General features: G+C 39.9%; 1 pseudogene; it reads right to left on the bottom strand.

The window, feature by feature from the left end:
* Nucleotides 1–9970: 9970 nt before the first annotated feature.
* LOC147897342 (uncharacterized) lies at nt 9971–12415 on the bottom strand (annotated as a pseudogene).
* Nucleotides 12416–26835: the final 14420 nt, after the last annotated feature.

Here is a 26835-nt window from a genome sequence, read left to right as displayed (position 1 = left end):
GATATTATTAAGCAACTCCATGTCTTACTTTGCTACGTCCTTTCCCTTGAGGCACAATAGAGGTCATCCTTAGGTCTTCATCATCTCTCCATAGTCGTGGGAGAGAGCTATCCACATCAAGAAACTCACGAATTAAATAACAAATGATTCTCGTACCAACCAACCCTCGGCCATGCTACCTTCGGGTCTTGCATTTTATCTCATGAAACCCTTCAAGGTCTTCATGAAGCACTTGAGGAAGAACAACCATTGTGCATGTATAGTACTGCATACAGCAATCTCATCCACCGCCACCATCTCTAGCTTTGATAACCTCCACGGTGCACGAGGTAAAAAAACACGCCCATTTGGTTTCTCTTGTGGCCAAGCTTCACGCATCCTCCCTGTGGTGCATAGATCCTCCCTTATGCCTGTGGAATCTCGTGTCCCATTCAAATGTTCCCAAATGGTAAACGCCAGATTGTTGAAGATATGCATGGGATCAAGCAAGTGATTGATCTTGAGGTGGGACCAATATGGTAAACGATAAAAGATAGAGTATCGAAACAAAAGCTAGTATTAGCAGGCAATCTTTATTTCCAACCAATATAGCACAGAATAGTTACAAACCCTTACCAACTCATGCCAAGTGGTGGAGTCGTCGTGGAACCGTCTCAAATTCTCATCCAATCTCCTGCAGTGAGTGATTGTGGGGGGACTTCATTCCAAGGAGTGACATATCTAGGATGATCAGGTGGGAGAAATCGATGGTGATTCTCATAGATGACCTTATTCAATGCGTCTGCCCATGAGGCAACTAGCGAAGGACCACAAATAGGACATGCATGGTAATCTGATGTAGTGAGACCTAAACACTAAACGCAATTAAGAGTTGAAGGTGGGTTTAGGATGCCACATCGGTTGCCTACTCATAATTAAACGTGAAATGCTTATCTGAACACTCGCCATAGCCTGAGAAGCCATGCATCGTCCACATCAAGATTGCTTTGCAGTTGAAGTCTCATAACGAGGGAGGCCTGCTCACATCATGCACCTCGATACCTCTCCAAAGTATCTCTAGCTCATCAATCAAAGGCTCCAAATAAACATCATGAATTTTGACTTTATGTTTCCCTAGAATTAGAAGGGATAACATAACATGTCCTTTGTTAATAGCCATAGAGGGTGGAAGATTATAATTCACCAATATCATTGGCCATACACTGTAAGAGGTGCTTTTGAGACCAAATGGGTTCACACCGTCCATACCCAATCCAAGTCTCAAGCTCCTAGGTTCTTCCTTGAAGCTTGGCCATGTGTCTTCAATATGCTTCCATGCAGGAGTGTCCGCGGGAGTTCTCCACTTGCCATCGGTTGATCGATGGGAGGAATGCCATGACATGAGCTCTGCAATGGATTTGCACTTGAACATATGTTGGATGCGAGGGATTATGGGAAAATGTCGCAGAACCTTACGAGACACATCCAAAGTTTTGAGATCTGCTCTATATCTTGCCTCTCCACAAGTAGGACAATCTCTTGCATCCTTATGTGGTCCACGAAATAGAACGCAATCGTTGGAGCATGTATGGATGCGCTTGTAATCTAATTCTCCGAGAGGTCACATGTTGCCTTGCCATATCTCTTTAGGTCGGTAATTTATTTTCCCTTGGAAGCATTTTACACAATAGCCTACATGTGAAGACCATAAATGAGAAAAAGCATTTGAGTAATTGACCCACTAGCATAATTCACCATGTTTGCAAAATAGACTTTAAAGCTTACTTGAGTAATGCATTCAAACTTGCATTGCTCCATCCATAGATGGTCTGTAAGTTTAGTGACTCAAAGGAGGCACGTAGAACAGAGAATGTGCACCCCTCAAACAGTGGAGTCGATGCTGCGGTAAAAAGATCATCTTGGTCCATGCTATCATCCCTCCCTTCGGATTGACAGACATATAAATCCCGCACCATATCATCAAACACCTCCTTCTCCACGGCCTCATGAGGTAATGGCGGAGGGCTACTATCACCATCACTCCATGCATCCGTAATGGTCTCTCCTGAAGATCCTACCTCATATCGCCGACGCTTCGTCTCCTCATGACAAGCATAGGGCAACATATGCGGGTGTGGCACTACATCCTATATCAAATTAAAACAAGATCATAACTCAAACACATGAACACCTATAAGTATCTCAATAAACCTTAACTCTTTAACACTTACCATATTTATGGTTGCATCCCATTCTCCATACTTTGAGACATGATTGAGTGTAATTCTGCGTGCACGATACATGTTTTCTCAACATCGATTACACATACATTTGATTTTTTGCTCCAACCATATTTCACGATGGTGGATACGGAGGGATTCATCCTCACTGGAGCTACTTGTGGAAGATGAAGACATCCTATAAATAAACAACCCAAAAAAATTACTCCTGCATGAGTTGTAAATGTTAAAAACTCTACGGCACGTCTGTACTGCACGTCTGTACTGTGCTGTGCGTCTATAGGTGCATCTAAAACATATTGTAGATGCACTGATAAACGTGCATTTAGATGCCCTTTTAGACGTGCATATAGATGCGCTTTTAGATGCACAGACTGGAGCTGATTTTGGAACCTACTTTTAGTGCACTTGCTTTTCTTCACATACTTTTAATGTTGCGCGGCTTGCTTTGCTATTAACAGACATAGCTCCAGGCATCCACACTTATTTCCAAGCACCCACACTCATCTCCAGGCTTACACAATCATCCCCAAGCACACAAGAGAAGAGGGTGAACAAGGTGATTGCATGAATGAAGGTATTGCATGAATGATGAAAAGGGATTGCATGATTGAAGAAAGGGATTGCATGAATGATGGAAAGGGAATGCATGATTGAAGAAAGGGATTGTACTCTCTATTTTTCTCTCTTTTTCCTTCTTTGTTTTATCCTCTCTTTCCTTCTCTTTTTCTCTCTTATCTCCTCTCTTTCCTTCTCTTTTCGTCTCTTTTCTCATCTCTTTCCTTCTCTCTTTTTCTCTCTTTCCCTCCTCTCTTTCCTTCTCTCTTCTCTTTTTCCTTCTCTTTTTTATTTTCTCTTTTCTTCTCTTTTTGTGGTAATTTTCCCCTCTTAACTCCTCTCTTTTTCTCTCTTTTTCTCCTCTTCTTTCCTCTCCTTTCTCCTCTTTTTCCTTCTCTCTTTTTCTCTCTTTTATCCTCACCTTTTCTCTCTTTTTCCTTCTCTCTTTTATTCTCTCTTTCCTTCTCTCTTCATGGTAATTTTCCTCTCTTATCTCCTCTCTTTTTCTCTCTTTTTTTCTCCTCTCTTTTCCTCTATTTCCCTCTCTTTTCTCCTCTCTTTCCTTCTCTCTTGTTCTCTCTTTTATCCCCACTTTTTCTCTCTTTTTTTCCTCTCCTTTCTCCTCTCTTTCCTTCTATCTTTTTCTCTCTTTTATCCTCACCTTTTCTCTCTTTTATCCTCTCTTTCCTTCTCTTTTTGTGGTAATTTTCCTCTCTTTTTCTCTCTTTTTTTCTCCTCTCTTTTCCTCTTTCTCTTTTTCTCTCTTTTCTTCTCTCTTTTTCTCTCTTTTATCCCTACTTTTTCTCTCTTTTTTTCCTCTCTTTTCCTCTCCTTTCTCTTCTCTTTTATCTCCTCACCCTTTTCTCTCTTTTTCTCCTCTCTTTTCCTCTCTTTTTCTCTCTTTTTTTCTCCTCTCTTGTCCTCTCTTTCCCTCTCTTTTCTCCTCTCTTTCCTTCTCTCTTTTTCTCTCTTTTATCCCCACTTTTTCTCTCTTCTTTTCCTCTCCTTTCTCCTCTCTTTCCTTCTCTCTTTTTCTCCTCTCTTTTCTTCTCCTTTCTCCTCTCTTTCCTTCTCTCTTTGTGGTAATTTTCCTCTTTTATCTCCTCTCTTTTTCTCTCTTTTTTTCTCCTCTCTTTTCCTCTCTTTTCCTCTCTTTTCTGCTCTCTTTCCTTCTCTCTTTTTCTCTCTTTTATCCCCACTTTTCCTCTCTTTTTTCCCTCTCTTTTCCTCTCATTTCTCCTCTCTTTCCTTCTCTCTTTTCTTCTCTTTTATTCTCACCTTTTCTCTCTTTTTCCTTCTCTCTTTTATCCTCTCTTTCCTTCTCTTTTCATGGTAATTTTCCTCTCTTATCTCCTCTCTTTCTCTCTTTTTTCCTCCTCTCTTTTCCTCTATTTTCCTCTCTTTTCTCCTCTCTTTCCTTCTCTCTTTTTCTCTCTTTTATCCCCAATTTTTCTCTCTTTTTCTCCTCTTTTTTCCTCTCCTTTCTCCTCTTTTTTTCCCCCCTTTTTTCTCTCTTTTTCTCCTCTCTTTTTCTCTCTTTTTTTCTCCTCTCTTTTCCTCTCTTTTATCCTCTCTTTCCTTCTCTCTTTTTCTCTCTTTTTTCTTCTTTTTTTCTTTTCTTCAGTTCATCATGTGGCCAGGAAACTCTTTAGCCTCACCTGATCTTCAAGAGACCATCTTTCGAGAGTTATATAAACTTTTGAGACACCCTCCTAGTCCTGGGGGATTATACGGCTACACGACGGGTACTCTAAACACCCCCCAGGAGTCGACACTACAGATTCCAAACCACTCCAACCTCACACCAGTTGAGATTACCCCAGTGGAGTCGAGATAGCCCAGCTGGCTATAGAGCCGACTGGGCTCTATAGCCGTCAGGAGGCCCTTTTGCCTTGCAGAGCCATCGGTGTACTCTCGTGCAGTCAAGACTCAGTTCTCTAGCTATGAGTGGTCAGCGTAGTCCCCCAATGTTCAGTTCACACATAAATGGGCCAAGTCAAAGATTGTTGCGATACTTAGCAATAAAAGATCTTCGCTTAAGAGGCAGGCACTCACGGAGATTGCTAGGCTCGAGGGAGGTCAACCACCAAGGGGCCTGCCCCACACCACTTATAAGCATGAGTGGAAGAAAGCAATGAAGGTAGCGAAGGCGGACCCCAATTTGTAGCACGTGGAGGCACGAACGATCTAAATGGAGCAATATGGAAGTGTGCATTTTGGAGCAGGGGGTATTGAATCATGGGAGGTCCAATTTATATCGTCTAACCCATTCATATTTGAACTAGGACTTGAGAATCCAACCACGGAACCCTCATGCATATTTTCTCAATTGTCATAGCAATATACTTACCTAGAGAAGGAGGAGATGATGCTCTTGTGAATTCTTTGCTCTTAGCATGAAGTTTTCATAGACTAGTTTGTGAGATTTGTCCAGGTTGAAATGACTTGGGCTACCTAATATAGTTTTTAGTAGTAGCTATAGTTAAGCCTTGTGTATTTAAAAGTATTAGAGACACTAGTTAGTTTTGCTAAAAAGATCATGTTTAACATTAACCGAGTGTTTAGTGAAATTAATAATATTCTTAGTGCTAACTAGTAGAACTACTTAACTATTTTGATAGAAGTTACAATAGCTCTAATTATACCCTTGTGTAGGTAAAACTATTAGAAACACTATGCTATACTCTTAAACTAATGCTTTAGGTATTATTATGAGCATTGTGTAATATGAACTAGTATTGCTTAATAAGACTTCATAATTGCTTAACAATCATGATTGTAGTAACATTCAAAACCTTTAAAAACATTTTTAGTATTATTTGAATTTCATCTTTAGTAGTAAATAGGTGCTTAGTGTTACTTCTAAATAGTTATGTTTACAGTTATTTAAGTAGTACTAAATAATTGTTATGTTTAAAGTTATTTAAGTAGTACTAAATAATTGTTTGGTGTTACTTCTAAATAGTATTAAATAGTCATCTAAATAAATGTAATCTTTAGTACTAAACTAGTGTTACTTCTAAATAGCCATCAATAGTAGTATTAAATAACTACTTTTTAATATTTCTAAATCATATTATTTAATAGTCATTAATAGTTACCTTTTGATTGTATAGGTATAATTCTTCATGAATTGCAAAGCGTTTGGTCCCCGATAAACATTGACTTCCATGCACTTTAGAATCTTAAGCTCTATTTCATTTAAAAAACTAAAAGAAAGGAATACTTGCTATTGTGTTTATCATACAAGAATAGATTTCTTGTGCTTAGTAGTAAATTACATGTGACAAGACATGGTATCATTGCATGGGGATGTGTAATTGCCTATGCAAGGTTTTCGGGCCACAAGGGGAAGAAATTTGTGTTCCCAACACTATTACCTCCTCTTTTGTCTAAAATGTGAAATTATCAATATGTCCAAAGAACGATCTTGCTAAATGGCACAAGCTTGAGTGCTTATGTCACAAAATTTAATGCCATCAATGTCCAAAACCTTTCTTTTGACCAATGAGTTTAAGATGAAAATGCTGCATTAATAAGGTGGAAGACCTATGAGTATGTCACTAAGAACATGTGAAAAGGTATAGTGAAGAAGAGAATCAAACTTGTATATGAGGAAACAACTCCGTCTATCATCATCCCACAATTTGGAAACACTTAAAAGTTTTTATCACCCTAACTTTCATAGTTATTGGTAGCACTATCAATTTAAAAAGTGTATAATTTGTTTTTCAGATGATATGGTGGTGACAGTTGTTGATTTTGCAAAGAACTGTACTTTTCAAGTGTAGAATGAAGTCCAATTGATGCATTGGCTTAATGACCAATGTACTATCGTTGGGACATGGGGGAGATAAAAAAAGGAATCCATCTTTTACATTTTAGATAACAAACACATGAGATTCTCCTCATTAATCTTCTATCTGAACCTTTTGAGAAAAGCCTTAAACATCTGCTGCTAGTCTCTAAAGTAACCAATTGGAAATTGGTTGAACAAACATGGAGCTATCTTTGCCTAAGTACACGAGAAGTTATTCATATACACCTCCTTTGTTGTGGCACCATTGATAAGATGGACTCATAGGAAACTCTGTAAATGGCTGTACAATCTTCTTGTTCAACATCCTTGAAATCCTAGAACTTCACTTTGATAAGCTAGGTTGCCTTTGTTTTGATGACTATTGGATCGAGCACTACATCAACTGTGTCAGGAAATGTTGGGTCACAAATGCCCAAGTATTATGTCATTGGCCCAAGCATGTTGACTTTGATAAATTAATAATGCTAGATTGATTGTAGAGTTTACTCCATGCTATCTATCAGTAGTTGCATTAAAGGATAGAGGGGATAGAAGGCTATATAAAACTTGATAAAGAACTATGTTCTATTCATGCCTGCACTGTGTTCTATCATGCCTTTCATGTGTGTGTGTGTGTGAGAGAGAGAGAGAGAGAGAGAGAGAGAGAGAGAGAGAGAGAGAGAGGACTTAGGAGTTATGTTTTATGATCTCAGGTGCAGTTTAACATCAATTACAATGGCAAAGATGAAGGATACTGCAAAAAGACGGACAGGGGTCCACCCATAGCAAAATTGGCAACATCTAGAGGACTGGATTCACATCCAAGAAAAGGAAAGCCAATGCATGTTCTCAAACAAGCAAAAAAGAGAAGATTTACACAGAAGGTCAGTGTTCTAATGGAGATAAGAAGGGCCCAAAAAGCCATGGGACTGTATATTCCCAAGGCTCCTTTTCAAAGGCTTATTAGGCAAGTTTGTGATGATATGAACTTTGTGGGCCTTGGATACCAGTGGCATAGAACAACTATTTGGGCATTGCAAGTGGCTATCGAGGACTTTTTCATAGAGTTTTTTTAGGATACATTTCTTCTTGCAACCCACAGCCATAGGGTGACAATCATGGCAAAAGATATCACTGCTTTAAAGATGGTTAGATGGAGATATGACAAACTCCTGAAGGCTATGGATATGACAGACATGAAGATGAGAGACATTTTGCTTATACCACCTGCTCGAATGCCAAAACAAGATGAGGTGACTATAGAGGAAATGACTCAAGTAACTCATGGAATAAAGACAAGAGCAAAAAAAGCCTTCGAGGAGGTGCAAAGGATAAAATATAAGGACACCAGACATCTTCTACCTTGCCCACTAATCTAGATATTGCAAAGCTAGAGCTACATGTTCTCTAGTGTCTAAATACACTGGGACCTACTGTAAGGATAAGTTTTGTAGATGTGGAGTCAATGAAAGAGTTTACCCTAACATAAGATTGTCTCAAAGCAGTCAAAGATAGAGTAGGACAGGTTACCAATACAGTTATCCTTGCAGGACGTTTTTCTTTTTATATATCGATTTAGACAACCACTTATTTTGAACACTATTTTGAATTCCTCTGTTGATTTGCAGCTTACTCAAAAAAAAGTTACACGAGGAGATTCAAGGTATGGTACATATCGTGGACCTAACTATCTCCTTCAAAATGAGGGATCCCAGGGAACTAGTGGACCAGCTTGTGAAGTGGTTCACATATTGCAATTTCGAATCTGTGACCCTAATTGTCATCCCTTACCATTCAAAGTAAGTGATTAGTAAGTGCATTGCGTAAGGAGCTAGATTGTTATTTTCAATCCACAAATTCTAATCTTTACAGCATTTGTCAAATGAAGTCGACATTGGAGTTTAGCTATAATACATCTACCATCAAAAGGATGCTACTGCTTCAATTCAGTTACACATACTCATCGAGAGATTTCTCGGTAAGTGAATTGGCAATGCCTGAAATAAGTATCACAATTTTTTAAAATAACAAATTATTTATTTTGTAGAAAGTTGTTCACACTCACATATGCAACTTGCAGTAGTCTGAAGAGGCTGTCTTTTGCAATTGATTTCTACGAAAAAAATTCATCTAAGTTGGGTGCAATTGAACCGTTGCACTTGGACATAAGACATAAAATCATTTGCCCTCTCAGTGCTTTTTAAAAATTAATTAGAATACTTTTAGGCTTACAAGCGGCTGAATGGTTCATAGACACCACAACAATACAATGCCCACTCTTGTGGATAGAAGGTCCTTATAAACACCAAGTACATTTTGGAGGCTTATTTTGTCAGGAGATACACCGAGTCCTGTAAGTACCATTATTGATGCATCAAAAATTTATACATAACATTAATCTTAACACAGAACTTGAAACTAAAGCTTTGTTTGTGTTTTTGCAGATGACAGAAGAAAGCTATGATGATCAATTTGTGTTAAACTTTAGAGCTAGGAGGATCGTAGATCAATATGCCTCCTCATTACCACAAGAGAAAAGCAGGGAGGAGGAAAGCTCTAAGAAATTAGATGAGGGATAGAGCTCAAAATTGATGGAGGACCTCACTCCAGAGCAGGATGAGGACCCTTTGAAGGACCCTAAGGCCCACCTCATATGCCTCCACACAATCCACTGAACTTGGATATGAGGCCCTTAAACTACTGAGCTTGGACTTGAGGATCATGGGCCCTTCCCCATCCATTTACTGAGCTTGGACCTGAGAATCCTTTAACTACTTTAGAGCCTCCTAGTTGAGTTGAGGCACATTGTACTCTTGGAAGTTTGTAATGCATAATGAAGTTTAATGAAATTCATCTAATATACAAGACTCTAGTTTGTAATCCATAGAGCAAGAGCGAGTGAGAGAGAGAGAGAGAGAGAGAGAGAGAGAGAGAGAGAGAGAGAGACTTGACTCATGAATATAGATGTATCTATTACAAACTTTTAATGACAAATTGTTAACGATACCAAAGAAACTGATTCTCCATTATTGTTTATAAATGATAAATATAGTTACAATGTTGATTATTGCTGCAACTTTAGAGCCAAAACTTTTGTAGAACTTTTTTGATTCCAACAATATGAGCCTAGAAAGATTCAACTACTAGAGTGAAGGCAAGATTAGAACATGGAAGAGAAGGTGGTGGATGAGGAGAAGGCACAACAGAAGCTCCTTAGTCAACCTTGTTCATAGGATCATCCTAGGCATTGGATGCCAACTCTTTATAGCATCCACCATTGCTTGAACGACAATGATTGTCTGAGAATCATTAGTTTGTTTGACATTAAAATGTATAATTTTTATATGTTGCCTCACAATTGTATACCATGTAAATAATCATTTTGTGCCTGTAATCATGAATTTTGAATTATCTCAATAATTTCGTTTGGGATATCTCTACATAGAATTCTCCTTTCCCTTTGCTGCAATACCTGTCAACATGTAGTTTTAATCAATGATTCATTCAAGAATAAATAAAAAACATTGAGTCATATTCAAATCTTTGTTTACCTTCTTGTTATTCAGAATGAATGAGAATCTTTTTGCAACACTACCCTCTATCTCCACCTAAATGTCCTGGCATAATTGAGTGAGTGTGCAACATTGTCTGAGTGATATAATTCCCAATAAATTGTCATTCTCGTTAATGGTAATATCAAGTGCTTCATTCTCAGAACCAAAAGAGTTCCTTGATCCATTGGAACCAATTGGTTCCCAATCATTCTACTGCATTTATAATAAAAGGTTAATATAAAATTTTGAGTGGCAATCATGTACTTAAGTTTAATGGAGTTGTGTACAACCTCACAGTATACTTGGTTGGAAATTATCATGTCCCAACCATAATCCAAGAAGTCAAGAATTCTTTCAGCACCATTTGCATTATAAGTGAGCATCGTTTTGCAAATCTTGATAGAAAATTTATTGAATAGATCTACAAAGATTATTATTGGCATGCAAATAGTTATTTTGTTGATTCTACTAGCAATCCTTGGCCATAAGGATCGTTGTACTTCTGAACACAACCTGGCTCTATATGACTCTATTACAGCACCATGAGGAATCAGCCAATCAATGGTATTCCATGCTAGGAGAGCTAGTTTCTTCAACACACCATGTGTGTTGGATTTATCCAATAGTTGGTAAAAATGATCATAGAAAAAGACTCCTGATTGAGCTAACTGTGTTGTTGATCTACCTTGATATTGCAACTCTCCTATGGACCCATGTAACACATCCATGAATCCTAAAATGCATTTAGTAGGCTGCCACTGCTCATAAGATGAAGGATATATATCTGAAAATAAAAATAAGAACACGATCTTCTTATTCAAAACTTTAAGAATATTATCAAAGAGAGAGATTGATAAAGAAATGACATCGTTCTTGTACCTTGTGCTTCAATATTATGATCAACAAAGTTTCCTGAAAAACTAAGACCAGTAATTGTGTTGTCATCCCCATGAAAAACTTTCCAAAGTTATATTCCATTCTATAGCATCTTTATGTATATACTCTTGTTCACCAAAAACTGAAAGAATATGATCCAACTTAACACTTTCACATCTTAAATCTCAAAAAGAGAGATTGAAAAAGCAAAAAGCTCGTTGTTGTACCTTGCTCCTCGATATTTTGACAAAGAAAGATTCTCAAAGAGCGAGGTCTTGTCAATGGTTTGTCGTATCCACGAAAAACTTGCAAAAGTTATATTCTAGTTTGCAACATTTTGATAAACACACCATTTTGCACAATCATTGATTATATTCAAAGGGAGAGATTGACAAAGAAAAGAGCTCGCTCTTGTACCTTACTCCTAGAGGTACTTCGAGTTACTCGTTTGCCATCACCACCCAAATCTCATGGAAGGCAACCCAATTTATAGGTTGAAGGAATGTATATGAGGAGGCAACCGAGAGAGAGAGAGAGAGAGGGGGGAGAGAGAGAGAGAGAGAGAGAGAGAGAGAGAGAGAGAGAGAGAGAGAGAGAAGAGTAGTTTGGGAGGGAAAGCAAATTTCAGTTGGTGATGTATTTTGAATGAGACATTGTCAGATAGTAGAATCGTGTCAGTAGCTCGACCAAAATTTTTATTTGTTATTGATAGTTGTACATGGATAAAAATATTATTTCTTGCTCTGATAATCCAAATACAATTCAAAATTTCCCCACGTTACATTGGCTCTATGGCCATTGGTTGAGAGCTATATTTTATTTTGGCCAAAAGACCCTAAAATGAGCTCCCTTTTTTCCTAATGCTTTTCTTACCATTGACTTTCTTTTCCAATCTCTCCCTATGCTCATGCTCAAAACTGTGCTTGAAGTGCGTCTAACTACTCTTGGAGTGTGGGTGGTTGTGGGCTGATCCCCCATGATAATGCAATAAATACAAATAAAGCGGAGCAAAGGTAATTAAGGATGTACAAGAATATGAATGGATGAAAGACGTAATTCAAAGGAACGGATGGTGGACGTTACTAAGTGTATGGAATATAAAGGAAAAGAAATCACTTATCTCGCTTTTTGATTAGATGTAGAAAGGGCTAGAGTGGGAGCTATGTGACTGATGATGTCGCTTGAAGTCTCCTTTGTGCTCAAACGCTCTCCAATTAATTGCTTTGAAGACGCCTTTGTGCTCAAACGCTCGCCAATTAATTGCTCTGTGACTTTGTGGTTCTAAATTCCCTTCTTGATTTAAGCTTTCTTATTTGCCTTTGCTTTCGATGGAGTGGCCTCGCACCTCGTGTGTTGTAGATCGCTAATACGCCTTCGGTGAAAATTTCCTGAGAGCGACCTTCCTTCATTTCTTTCTTTTTCCCTTTTGAAACACCTTGGGGAAGCCTTTGGATTAAGGTTCTCTTGAGAGGGGTATAAAACCTTTTTAAACGAGTCTTGTAATTCAAAGGTCTCAGTCAAAGAGATGGTTGACCTTTAAAAAGCAAAGAGTTCTCCACTGCGAGGGTTGCTGGCTGACACGACACATAGATCATTGATGCTGCCAAATTAACTACGTGAGCTAGCTGCTATAGCCTTCAGGCTTCTGGTAGATTCGAGGAGCACAGGCTATGCACAGTGAAGGAACAGCCCACATGCAGGCAAGGAGTTATGGACAACAATGTGGCATTGAGGCTGCTACATGCAAGCAAAGAACTAAAAGGTCATAGTGGATATGCTAGATAGCCTTGAAGCAGCTCATCGTTCAATAGCCTAGGGATAGCATGGTGCATGCAAACGAGGTGACGGCTCTACTGGCAGACTATAGGAATGTGTGTTTGAATAGATAAGGCCAGCAAGGCTACGGGCGCATGGACTGATAAAATGGCTGACTCTCTAATCACCACAATCTGCATGCAAGGGTTGTTGGCAAAATTGATTGCTTTGGTGGTTGATTGCTCCATGAATCGTGTGAATAATACAATGCTTTGAATTTCTAGACCCTGATAGAATAGATGGGCAAAGCCTTTAGACAGTTTGATTGCTTGCAGGTGCACATAGTAATAAAGCTAGGACTGATTCGATGGGTCGACTCCCAAGAGTCCCAAGTCTGCATGTCATATGCAATAGCTGCTCACAGTGCTACCAAAAATCATGGGAGCTGGTAGAGACTGAGGATGGGCTATCAATGCAGTCGACGTGGCCACTATAGGCTATGAAATTTGAAGAGTGTCTGTCTAGCTGGACAGAGAAACAAGGCACACGGGATGAACAACACGATGCAATAAAAGAAGACTGTTGCAGGGGTCACAGAGGTAGCAGTTCTCTTTTTTTATTTTTTATTTTTCTGCTGTGTGTGAAGAGGCCCTTGATTACCCTGCAGGACTTCTCTGAAAGCCTTCTTGATCTCCTTGGAATTGACAGCTCTTCTTCTATATGATTCACAAGTACCACTCATGACTCAAATTTCTTTTCTTCCTCCATAAGAGCATGACCAAAGCTTTGATAGCATTGAAACCAAGAAGGGGAATTTCCAAATAACAAGCACCACTTGATGAAATTGAAAAAGAAAGCCAAAAGCACAAGAGAGACAACGACAACCAACTGGGTACAATCTCCACCCCCTAGATGAGCGGCTCACGCTTCCTCATCTAGAGTATTTATAATATTTCATTAAAGCATAAGGAGCCAAAATTATCCCTCTCTTCCAAAATAAGGGATTTGCTTTACATAGCCTCTTTGGGCTCAAAATTGATTTATGTCTTATCCAATTATATTACTCAAACTTTGCAATATAAAGAAATACAAAACTGGCCCATGGCCATAAAAGATGCATGGTGCGACAGCTCGATCGATACCCTAGAACTAACTCCAATGCTCAACATTAGTTCCATCACCTGTATTTAAGCCGCCAATTACATTAGTTATTAACAATTGATTGAACGAATCACCAAATCAGCTGATCCCAACATAACTGCTCTCAAAGTACAAAAATCAAGCACAAAACCAATAACACTAGTGACATCAGTATTAAATGGAATCACCCACAATATCGATGATCTAGCATGGCAAAAACACAGGCTAGTTAGGCATCCCCAACTAAACCACACAAAGCATCCACTAGGACCCCCGCTGTGTCCGGTGTGCTCCTATGCAATACTTTGCCATAGTCACACTTGACTAAAATAATAATATCCAAAGTAAGATACATCAAAAAATATAATTTTTGTAACATCCCCTAATTATTTCCTATTCCTCCCTATTTTTCCCAATTTCTTTCTAATTGTTTCCTAAATTTTCCTATCTTTCCCCTAAAATTTTTCTAATTTTTTCTTGATTGTTACCTAATTTTTTCTTGACTTTTTCTACTCTCTCTCTATCTCTCTCTTTACTCTCTTTCTTCCTCTCTCTCAACCCCCTTATTATCTCTCTTCTTCTGCCACTCTCTTTGTTTCTCTCTCTAACCTCACCCTAATTTCTTCTTAAATGTTCCCTAATTTTTCTAATTTCTTTCATTTCCCCCCCTTTCCCTATTTGTCCTATGTTCTCTAATCACTTCCTAATTTTTGTCATTTGTTCTAAATTTGCTAAGTTCTAATCTAACTACCTCCCTAAACTACATTCAAACTCTAAACTACACTATTAACTACGTCTCCTAAAGACATCCTAAACTAACGCCCCCCCACCTCTCCTTTTACCTAACAACCCTCCATGCGGATTGGGTACCCCCTTTCTGCTTGACTAAATCCCTCCCCCTAACTATCTCTAACCTCGACTCCCTAACTACTCATTGCACTGTGTCTTTGTGTTTCATGGTACCCTCAAGTATTCAGCTCTCGACTTCTCATACTACAGAGATCATCAATAGCTATTTAAACGCCCCTACCCTATTAACCTCTATGCTCAGCTATTGCCTATGTTCCATGATCGATCGCTATTCTAGCTCCATCCCGTCGCTTACGTGTTGCCTACTCACTTGACCACTTCACCTCGAACTCTCACCATTGCTTCACCACTTCACGTAACTGGTTGCTCACCTACTAAAATGCTTCTCGTTTCTCTGCCTACTTCATTGCTACTCTCTGGTTTGCCAATCCTTCCACTCCCTAGTTGCCTTGCTCACACCGCACCAAACAACGTGCTTCCCAATTACTTCCCTCCCACTCGTCATGACCAATGTGCCCTCCCTTCCAAACTATGGCTTGCTGATATCCTTAGCTGCCTCATCTCTCTATCTTGCTACCATCTGGAAAAGTCATAGCTTCACAGCCTTTCGTTTTTGCTATCTCCATCATTGCCTTGTTTAGCATGTCTCTTCACATTATACTTCCTTTCCTTTTTTTCATTTCTTTTTTTCTTTTTCCTCACCTTTATTTTTACTACCCCCATATCCCTCTTCATCTTAGTGACTCTCTGTCACATACTGGTTGAAGGATGCACATGTGTGAGGGAATGATGCATAAATTGGGAAGTATTGGCCCTCCAAATGGGGTGGAAGGAGTGCCCAAGTGAGTGTACTTTTGCTATTGACCAATCTAGAATGCCCATGCAATCCACAAACCACATATGAATGCCTAATGCCTCATACACATTCCATGCATACGAGAGGTCACAACCTCTCATGCCTCTTGGGATCCATCCCTTGGGCATACCCCATTATTCTACCCTTAGCCTATGACACTTTTATGCCTACCATTTATTAATGCACCCATGCATTCCGACCCATTCCTATCCTAGGACCTACATGTGTGAGTGCACCATTTATATTAATCAATTAACATATCCAATACATTATCCATATGGCATTTAGCCATTTATACCTACTTAGCCTACCTTCTAATTATTACATTTGATCCTTCTAGCATAATACATTCTAAACTACAAAATTGTGTCATGACACTCTCTCCCCACCTTCTATGGTCCTAATATTCTATTTCCCCCCCAAACACTAACACCCTTTCCAACCTTTTGTCTTAGCCTATTTAGTAACACCTCTATTGCCCTCTTCATTAACTTACAACTACCCCTCACTAATGAGTTATGTCAAATTTTTTAATCCCTTGGTTAACTTTAGATAGCCTCTTTGTCTTTTTTTCCCTTCTTACCTTTTCTTTCACCCTCCTTCTTTTTCACTCTTTCTAACCCCTCTCACCCTTCTAACTGTTGGGGTAAAGGGCAGTGTGCCCACCCACTTGTACAGTGTCCATGTATACTCATATATATATGATAGAGGAATAAGCTGGAGTAGCTTTTGCTCCACCACATTTTGGTGTCTCCTTACCCCTTTTGTGTGTGCTCTCCTCTCCCACAACTGGTATCAGAGCCCACAGTGTTCAATCTACGAGGAGCTCTCTGAGCTTGGTAATGGAGCTGTCGGGAGGCTGATGGCCGTCGAGCATGAGCATGGAAGGAGCTATTTGTTGGCGATGAGTGGTGGCTATGGCGATGGCGGAGCTCGTGGCGATGGTGTTGGAGTTGCCGTGAGTAGTCCGTTGTGGGAGGAGGCTTATGCTCAATGAGCTACTTGGCTCATGGGACTTCGCTTGGCTTGTGAGCCCATTCGTGGCGATTGTGAGTCATGGTTGCTTTCAGGGTGCCAAAAATGAGATGGCGTTGGACGATGCAAGCTGCATGGAGAGAAGAGTTGACGATGCCGAGGAGCCATTGTAGAGCTGTTTGCTCTATTGAGTCACCATCTTGAACGTGGCTGGGCCGAGAGGGCGCTTGGAGCATGTATTCCTGTGGAGGCTTCACATTGATGAAGCTGGAGCTGCCTCAGTCTTTAGAGATGTTCCAGTCTTGGCATAGTTCTTTGTCATTGTCTCTAGCTCATCTGGGAGCTGTTGGGGAGCCTCTGGATTGCATGTTTGATGCAGTTGAATGCTTGGGGGATAGCCGGTGTTGCATTTGAGGTCTTGGAGTTGAGCATTGGCTGATTTTGGTCTCTTTGCGGGACATTTTGCAGAAGTACGCCTTGTGGACATTGTGTGGGATATGTGGTTGTGCACTATGCAGCTTCTTTTGGTTGCAGTTGAGCTTTGTTAGCTCATGTTTTCCCGTGCATTTGGGTCCTTGTACGGACATACTCTGGTGCATCTTAGTCCTTGTGAACATTCCGTTACATTTAGTCAGTGGGTTGCATATCTTTTTTGCAGATACATCACTTTGGCAGTGGCAGTGACACATGCTTTGACAGTGGTACATGCCTGGTTGAGATGCATTGACAGTTTGTTGGATGCATGGTTATTTGCCTATGTTGGATACATACAGTGGTACGGTGATGTATTGAGATCCTGTCAGATTAGCATCATTTGGAGCACATTTCGGGGCTGTTTTGCCAGTGCTTTTGGGCTATTTAATTGCTGATCTATGAGCATTCTTGGGGCTGATTTGGTTGGGCATTGTACTTGCCATTTTGTTGGTGTTGCAGTTGACATACTGGGTGATCTGCTGGATGTATTTTGACCATTTTTGGGGCTGTTTTTTGCCGGAGCAGATGAGTGCTGTAAAGGGCAGCAAACATTCAAGGAAGCTGCTGTTGCTGTTTTTATGACAAAACAGTCATTTTCAGGACTGAATATCTCTTTCCTGGTGCGGAATTGCACTTTGTGCTGAACTGGAAAGTTGTAGTTCACAGAAAATACTACAACTTTGCTTTTGGAAGCAAGTTGATCCGGTATAAGCTGCATGAGTTACAGCCTCTGCAAAACCACAAAAAGTTGCAGTCTACTGTCTATTTGTGACCAATGTGCAGGAAGCTATTTTTCAGGTGAGAATATCTGAGAATCCACAAGGATTTGGCTCCTGAGATCAACTGACAAGTTGTAGATCTTTCTACCAGCTACAACTTTGCTGTTTACAGCTTTGACATCCGGTCTTTCAGTGAAAAGATATCGCTGTTCAAAGACAGGGACAGCGTGTTATTTTGCCCAAAGTGGCTGTGAGGTATTGTTGTAGGAATTTCTCTTGCACAACAGTGAATTGGGAACTCACAGTAAATTACAGAAAGTGATTGGGATCTCACCTCAGTCCAAGGGCATTATTGGCATTTTTGCAAGTCACTTTGGCACATTTGGCAAGTGGTGAATGCTTGATTTTGTTGCCAAACAATTGCGCGCTTGAGGTGATGCATTGGTGATGCAGTAAATGCCATTTCGATGCATTATGGATTTGCATTGGTGGATGCCGCACTGATGTTTATGGATAGTTGAGCTGGGCTCCTATTGCCATTGGTTGAGCAGGCATTGCTCATTTGGTTCAGTGCATTTCTTACTTCAATTGCCAGGCATTGGAAAGTTACTGGGCTGCATATATTCTTGTTTATGCCTCTTTATGGCTGAGTGCTTTTGAGCAGTGGATCAGCCAATTTATTTGAAGACTTGATTGGTTTGGACAACACTATATTTTTTGGTCATTTGGGTTGCCTATTGCACTATACTGCTCTTTGGTTGTGACCTATTGTGCCACAGATATGGCATCTACAGCTGGTAGTGCCCTCTTTCATATTGAGAGGTTGGATGGATCAAACTTTCAGTATTGGAAAGAGCAGATTTATGATGTGTTAGTGCAGAAGAGGCAGCATAAGCCCATTCAATGCAAAGGTATCAAGCCTAATAGCATTAAACAGAGTGATTGGGATGACATGGATGAGCAAGCATGCTCTATCATTCAATCATCACTCTCGAAGTCAGTCTACTTGCAGGTACAGGATGGTGTACAGGGTGTAGACTACCATGCATATGAGTTCTATACTCGTATATGCCGGATGTATGACCATGATAGTGTTATGTTACAGCATGATGGGCTGAAATATAGCCTTGATATGCACTCCAGAGGTAGATCTATTGGTAGAAACAGGTCATATTCAAGGGGGAATTCTAAGAGCGAGTCTAGCTCTCGGACTTGTGTTAAATGTTTCTATTGTGGAAAGTATGGCCACATGAGAAAGTATTGCTGGAAATGGCTAAGAAAATGCAAGAAGAAGAGCAAGGTTAAGAATGACAGGAAGAAGGAGACTTCAAGGCATGGATGCCAGGGTTTCCACTGACAGTAGCAGTGATGAAGGCATTCTTTTGTCTATGTCTGACACCTCCTTCTTGGCCACTGATGTACCCATTCTCGGTGATTGGATGTTAGATCCATGTGCTTCATGTCATATGACCCCTCATAGGTCATGGTTCAGTGCATATCAGGAATGCATTGTGGAGAGTGGTTTGATGGGCATTGATCATTCTATGGATGTCTATGGTTATGGGGATATCCACCTTGTTATGCCTAGTGGCTCTATTCTTGTTCTACATAGGGTTAGACATATACCAGGACTTGCTACGAGCAAGATCAGTACTGGACAGTTGGTTGAGGCAGGTTATCATGTCTCTTTGGGTGATCATGCATGGAAGATTGCTAGAGGCAATCTGGTTATGGCTAGGGGATCACGGGTTGGATTCTCTTATGCATTGCATGTATCAGGTGTCCAGGATAAGATGCTTATGATTAGTAAGCAGCCATCAGCTAGTTTATGGTATGCCAGACTTGGACATATGTCTACTGCAGGTATGGAAGCCCTTATAACATTGAGATACATTCCTGTTATGGATGTCTCTCAAATTTTATGTCATGATTGTGATGATGGTCAGCAGTCAGGATCCTCCTTTGTGAGGAAGACAGTCAGTGAGAGGTATCTTGAGCCATTGCAGTTGGTTCATAGTGCAGTTTGTGGGCCTATGCCTACCGTTTCACTGGGTGGCGCCTCTTACTTTGTGACATTTATTGATGCTGCTACAAAGTACATATGGGTATATCCGATTCGGCAGAAGCATGATGTATATGATACATTTCAGTGCTTCTTGGGTAATGCTGAAAATCAGTTAGGAAAGAAGCTATTGAGCTTGATGACTGATGGTGATGCAGAGTTTACCTCTTCTAGATTTCAGCATCTATGTGATACACTTGGTATCAGGAGGGTGTTGACCACTCCTTCTCTTTCTGCTCATGATGCCTTAGCAAAAGGCATAAATCGGATTCTATTGGACAGGATTGGTAGCATGCTACGGTATGCAAGTCTTACCGAATGCTATTGGGCTGAGGCATGTAAGACAGCTGCATACTTGCTTAATAGGTCACCCAGGAGATCTCTGAATGGTAGAGTGCCATTTGACTTCTTGACAGGCAGGGCACCATGTTATGAGCATTTACGTGTGTTTGGCTGCGAGGCTTATGCTCATGGTTCTCGATTGAGGAGGTGTATCTTTCTTGGATACAGTGAGTCTAGTAGGGACTACAGGTTATGGGATTCTTCAACTAGAGAGTTGATACGCAGCCATAATGTCTATTTTAGAGAGGATGCTATGTTTGGACAACCCAGGACTATGGATAGCAGGAGAGTGGTGTTCCAGGAGGGTGTAAGTGCACTGATACCTCCGAATTCTATTCAGGGACAGCCCATATCCCTTGGAGTGGGAGGTTTTTCCCACGGTGAGCAGGTTATAAAGTTGGGACAGCCACGATTACTTCCTGATTTTGGTCAGAGACGATCATATGTCTCAAGTATTCCACAGGTTTATGCTCCTATGGAGATTGTTGATGCATCTTCTATGGACAGTTACAGTTTACTCCCAGGATGCGGAGTGCCTCTTGCAGATGAGGATGAGGCTATGCATGGTGAGGAGGATACCTTGGCTAATGATGCCCGGTATGATCCATTGGCTGGTTATGCCAGGACAGATGTGGTTTCTGCAGTTATTGACTCGGGTCATATTGCGCATGGGCAGGAATCATTGATATGTTTGCTTCGTAAGTGCCTTCATAGCCAGAAGCAATCCCCTCGAGCTTGGCTTCATAGGTTTGATACCGTTATGAGAGCTCAGGATGTGATGCGCAGTGAGACAGGTTATGGTCTTAGTATTCAGGAGGTTGCTATCCTTCTGAGGTTACTTGCCATATGGTTCCTTATGGACAAGGATGCTTTGCAGTGGGCGCTGCATGGTCTTGATGATGTTTGTCAGATACTTGGTTGTTTCAGTATGGAGAGGGGGAAGTTACTGAGTACTCCATTGCCTGTATTGGCTCCATACTTGAAACACAGCAGGTTTGACGATCACAGATCAGTTGAGCAGCAAGTTATGGTTGATATGGCAGCCATAGTACTTCATGCATCCATGACTGTGTTGAGACTTGGTTCTCACATGTTTGCCATTGGGGCTACACTTCCAGTTCTTGCTTCCGTTGCAGTGGGAGTTGGTAGCATGATTATGGTAGATTTTGGCAGTAGGGAAGCGGTTGTGGACATCAGGTCCTTATGCTTCCAGGAGCAGCATGCAGGTGATGCAGGTTGGGTAGACCAGCAGAGGTCTATTGTAGGTTATGTGCTTATGGTCACAGGTGGTACAGAGACATTTTCTCTGCACAGTGATAGTTCGAGTGCTATGGACTTAGCACAGGAGCACGTGGTGGTGAGAGTTCACTCTCCCAGTGAGATCTGGCATGAGATCTTGGTTGACAGGCATCTACAGCTTGTCATTTTCTATCCTGCAAACCTGATGTCTGCTAGTAGCTTATCCTCTATGCACTTTTCACATTGTAAAGTGCCGATGGGCATAGGATGATGGTCTGGTCATCTTGTTTTTCAGCCTATGGCTGATTGTATTGTATGTGTACTATACTCCCTTAAAGGCACACTGCCTTTAAGTGGGAGGTTGTTGGGGTAAAGGGCAGTGTGCCCACCCACTTGTACAGTGTCCATGTATACTCATATATATATGATAGAGGAATAAGCTGGAGTAGCTTTTGCTCCACCACATTTTGGTGTCTCCTTACCCCTTTTGTGTGTGCTCTCCTCTCCCACACTAACTAATAGCGGACTAATAACTAATAATTTTCTAATACTTAAAGTATTCTCTCATCCCCATACGTTTCTAATAGCCAATAATTTTCTAATACTTAATGCATTTTTTCACTCTATAGAAATTACTCTCTCCACTATCCTCAATACCAGCCCATATCTATAAATCCCCCTTTTTTCCTTTTTTCATAACTTTTTCTTATAAGGTTCCCTCTATAAATGATCCCAAATTATTTCTGATATAATCCTAAATGCCTCCCTTAAGCACTTGTTTACTCTTACCTAACTTATATGCATCTAGCTTTTAAGTTTATAGTTAAGCTTTAATTTTATTGTGACACTGATAACAAGGGAGGGTGTTTATGACACTTGTCTTCCCAGCTAAGGCTTGAGTGGGTTCTCACCATATTTTTCTTATTGGATGGTAGCAGCTATGCATACTCCCCTCTTCAATAAAAGTGACACTTGCTAGGACTTATCCAAGCTCAACTCTTTTGCAGTTTATGAAAAACCATTTTAACAATATTGCCCACCGCTTGTTAACTTTTATTAGTAGGGGTTCATATACTTGCTTAAACTTTTCCTTTTATGCAATAAGTTTCTCTTTCTATTCCATTGTCTAGTTTTGCTTGTTTTGTCATTAGCTTTATCTCAAAGGTTGCACAATACATTTGCTTACTTCATATTGAAACATGTTTTGAAAATCCTTAATTTTAATATCTTAGAAATCACACTTGCATAGCTTAAAATTTCCCATTATTGATATCCAATTTCAAAAGCATTTATATCCTTGATATCCATTACATTTTGAACAAAAGGTTACTTTGTAAATCATGCATATGATCAGTCAATACCCCATCATCCCTCTGATGGAGCCTGATGATATTAAATGTACCAACACCTTGTGCATCAAAAACACCACACCTCATATTTTATTGATCTTATGTATACTTAAATCACTAACCACCTCTGTCTCCCTCCTGCTGACTAATAGCAAATTATAGGTCTCCTATTGTCCTCAGCAAATCATAGTAGGTCCTTGCCAAACAATCATAGTAGGTCCTCGCCAAACAACACCATTAAAGAAAAAAATCCTTTGTGGTGATGCTATGGCTCCTAACCCATGGACTCTACCCAACTTTGCCATATAAATTAGTAGACTACTTTGATAACATTGTGATTGATCCTAGTATGGCACTCCTTCCATCCTTCCCATAATACATATCATTTCTATCTTTAGGCCATCAATGTAAACGTGCTACCCACACAGGACACAACCCCTTAACATGATATACACAAGCACACAACACCTTCCAAGCACAATATGCATGTTTCAACAAGATTTTTGAGTGCAAATGTCTACTTCTTTTGGTTTTAGTTTCTTCGTCTTTTGCATGTCTAGGGCACAAAACTACCTCGATCAACCTGTGAACTGAGATCCTTGTAAATATTGTTATCTTCATGCTTCATTCTCTCACAAAACCTCAAACTGAAGTGGGAATTCACAAAAGATGATAAAGAATGAAGTATGTACTTTCAAAATGTCTAAACTCCGAACTGGGACAAAACACTAGGGCATCTGCAGTATGCCACAAAAAGTCCTTGTTCCCAAATTATAGTGAGATACTAGGAGAGAGTATAGCTACATGCATCTAGGAATATGCCAAAAGAGTGAAGAGACATATCAATAATTCAAAGAAAAATGATATGACATGCTCTTGGACCCTCAGAATCCCTCTCGGATCTCTCTGGTAGAATCACGAATCACAACCTTCATAGGCCATCATATTTCTCTATGTTTCATGGACCCAAACTCGAGAGACTATATTGAAATGAAAACTTTTCTCAAATATAATGCTCTTAGACCCTTATGAAACCAGAATAAATTCTCTCTAGAAGATTTGATCTCACTCAAGAAATCACAAGGCTCCCAATCGACATGCTCTAATACCACTGTTAGGATTTAGAGCATCAATATCCAAAATCTGTACGCACTTAGACTGATCTCACATAAAATGATAGAATTTGTCACATGGAATGTTGCGGGAAACTATAGCATGTAGAAAACTCAAACACTAAATTCCTAAAGTAATCAAAGATGAGAGCGACTTCTGGGATGGAGACAAAGACTTGAATTATAATGAACCTTGACTGACTTATGGCAGCTCATCTCTACAGAGCTTGTTGTTGCACTTACAAGAACATGACTCTCTAATTGACTTGCTAAAAGAGTCAAGTCTGGAATGACCTACACCTTGCTAAAAGAGTCAAGTCTGGAATGACCTACACCTTGACACGTTGAGCTGCGCTCATGCACACACAACTGAGGCCTGAGACCTCGACAAAGAGACCATCACAATTGTTTAAGCATGTATTTGAAGGGGATCGTGTCTTCACCGACTTCAGTTGTCTGTACCTTCAAGAGCCGCTCACTAGAAACCTCTAGAGTTTATCGCCAATTGTATGGCATGCATTTGTTAGCTGTAAGAACAACTAATTCTCTTGCATGGTCCAATTAGATCTCTTCATCCAGCCACAAACACGTGATTTCCATGTCCAAAAATATCACAACCATGTCCTAAGGTCCTTTAGCCAACAATCCATTCTCTAAGGTGCAAAATCACCCCTCGATGAGAGGATTTTCCCAAGAGAGAGAGAGAGAGAGAGAGAGAGAGAGAGAGAGAGAGAGAGAGAGAGAGAGAGAGAGAGAGAGAGAGAGAGAGAGAGAGAGAGGTTGAAATCGCCCAATGTAAGACGTGGGGCAATCACTATGTAAAAATCCATAAAACATGTGTGAGCAAGTACACATTTAAAATACCCATATATTCAAAATTTTATATTTCTTTACTACTCTTCCATATGTACACATCTTGTAATTTTGAATTTAAAAGTCCCTTTCTTACATGTACATATCATAGTTATATTAGATAATTCTTTAAAAAACCCCTTCCTATCTGTAAATGGCTTGTAAGTCCCTCGAATTAAAAAGTATGTTCCATGAACGAACCTAATACCTTACATGTTTACAGATTGACGTCACTAGCATGAAGGGGTGCCATAGTCTCCGCATAGTGCACTTATAAATGCCTTTTCGAAATTGATCTTGAGTGCACAACAATTGCAAATAGTGGTGCAATTTTCAAAGGGGGGACTAAAATTCCACCCATGGAATAGAACACTAGTTAAATCCTAAAACCAATGGCTAATAAATTTTGCGGAGTTCTTCAATCTTGAGCATCATGATTTGTTGGCTCATTTTTCAGAGCTCTTACGTGCGAACTATTATTACAACATGCTCTTTATTGTGAGAAAGCTCTTGTTTGGCCATTTTTGGATGCTTTGATGATTGATGTGGGACAAATTTGCTTGAGCATCTTTCTCAAGCCCTATAAATTAGTTTTCATTTGCATACGGTACAATAGTAGTAAATGCCCAACCACGCCTCTCATGAAGCCCGATGGCATTAAATGCACCAACACCTTCTGAATCCAAAACACCACACCTAGGCTTTTATGGTTCTTCTATAGCCTTAAATCACTAACCACCCCTATGCTCCCTCTCGCACACTAGAACTTAAACCAAATTGTAGGTTTCCTATAGTGCTCAACAAATTATAGGGCTTAGCTAAACACCACCATGGAAAAAGAGATCCATTGTGGCAGTGCTATGGCTCCTAGCCCATGAACCCGACCCAACTATGCCATATCAATTGGTAGACTATTTTGGTAGTGTTGCTATGGATCCTACTATTAAACCATGGAATGATACATGTTAATAATGGCCCCACCTCTAACATTTAGGTTATCCATGATCTAAACACCTAGAGCTACATGCTCATGGCTTGGCTTATAATGTAAGATTCTTTTATGCCTATTTCTACAGCTATTGCCAAAAGTTGGCCACTCAGATTGCATATGTTAATGTTACCAAGGCTTAGATATGCTCATCATGAATAAATGTTTTCATTAAATTTAAATTTCGATACTTATGCCTTCATATGTCTTCCCATCCATGCCTCTCTAATGTATGTGTGTATTTAGTTTTAAATTATATTTCATTTCTCTTAAGAATTGTATAATTCAATGCATCCCCTATGCGTACACCATGTTCACCATGAACTCAATAAGAATAACACTAAAGATAATGCCAAAAAATTAAGCATCATTATTTTCTCCTTGAAATTGACCTTGGGATGCTAGTTGTAAAAGGACAGCGTTTGAAAAGACATGTCCACCAAAAAAACATTAGTTAAGTGAAAGATTGACATGGAATATTAGAGAGGATGACGATGTGTAGACTAAGTTTGACGAAAAGGCAATAAAAATTAACAATCTATCTTTTAAATGATATAATCAATGGTCATCAAGAAGGGGTCATCGGTCACAATTTGTTGCTTAAAATGGTATTATTCTAATGTCTACTCATAATAAAAGTGTAGGAAGGCATGGCACCTTCAAGTGCTACCAGTTATTGTAGCTTGGGAAATTTGATACAATGAGTGCATAGTTGCATTATTAACTCAATCACAATTTTTTAAGCCTCCAAGTCATCGGGAAAATAAACCTAATGGTTGTGAAATCCTTGCTCCTATCAAGCACCTATTGCCAAATAATATCCTTGGGGGGGAGAGCGAGAGAGAGAGAGAGAGAGAGAGAGAGAGAGAGATTATCAATAATAAATATAAAAGGCATCACTAAACTACCATTTGCCTAACATTGTAAAATGTGTAGTCTTGGAGTTTTCCATGTCATTTTTAAGCAAGTGATGTTGACAACACAAGAAAGGATATGAAGGCATGTAAGTATTACTCTTTAATGGGAGGTGAAAGCAACCTCTTGGGAGCACGTGATGCATTGTGTGCCTATGAAAAGGCCTAGATCCCAAGGTGAGTATAGCTCCTTATTTGATTAGTGGATGTGATGTAATGAGGGCAAAGGGAAGAGAGAGAGA

This window comes from Dipteris shenzhenensis, chromosome 10 (genome assembly GCF_047967505.1).
Source record: "Dipteris shenzhenensis isolate YYH24624 ecotype China chromosome 10, Dip_SZ_1.0, whole genome shotgun sequence".
Taxonomy (NCBI): Eukaryota; Viridiplantae; Streptophyta; class Polypodiopsida; order Gleicheniales; family Dipteridaceae; genus Dipteris; species Dipteris shenzhenensis.
This window is presented reverse-complemented; position numbering and strand designations above follow the sequence as displayed.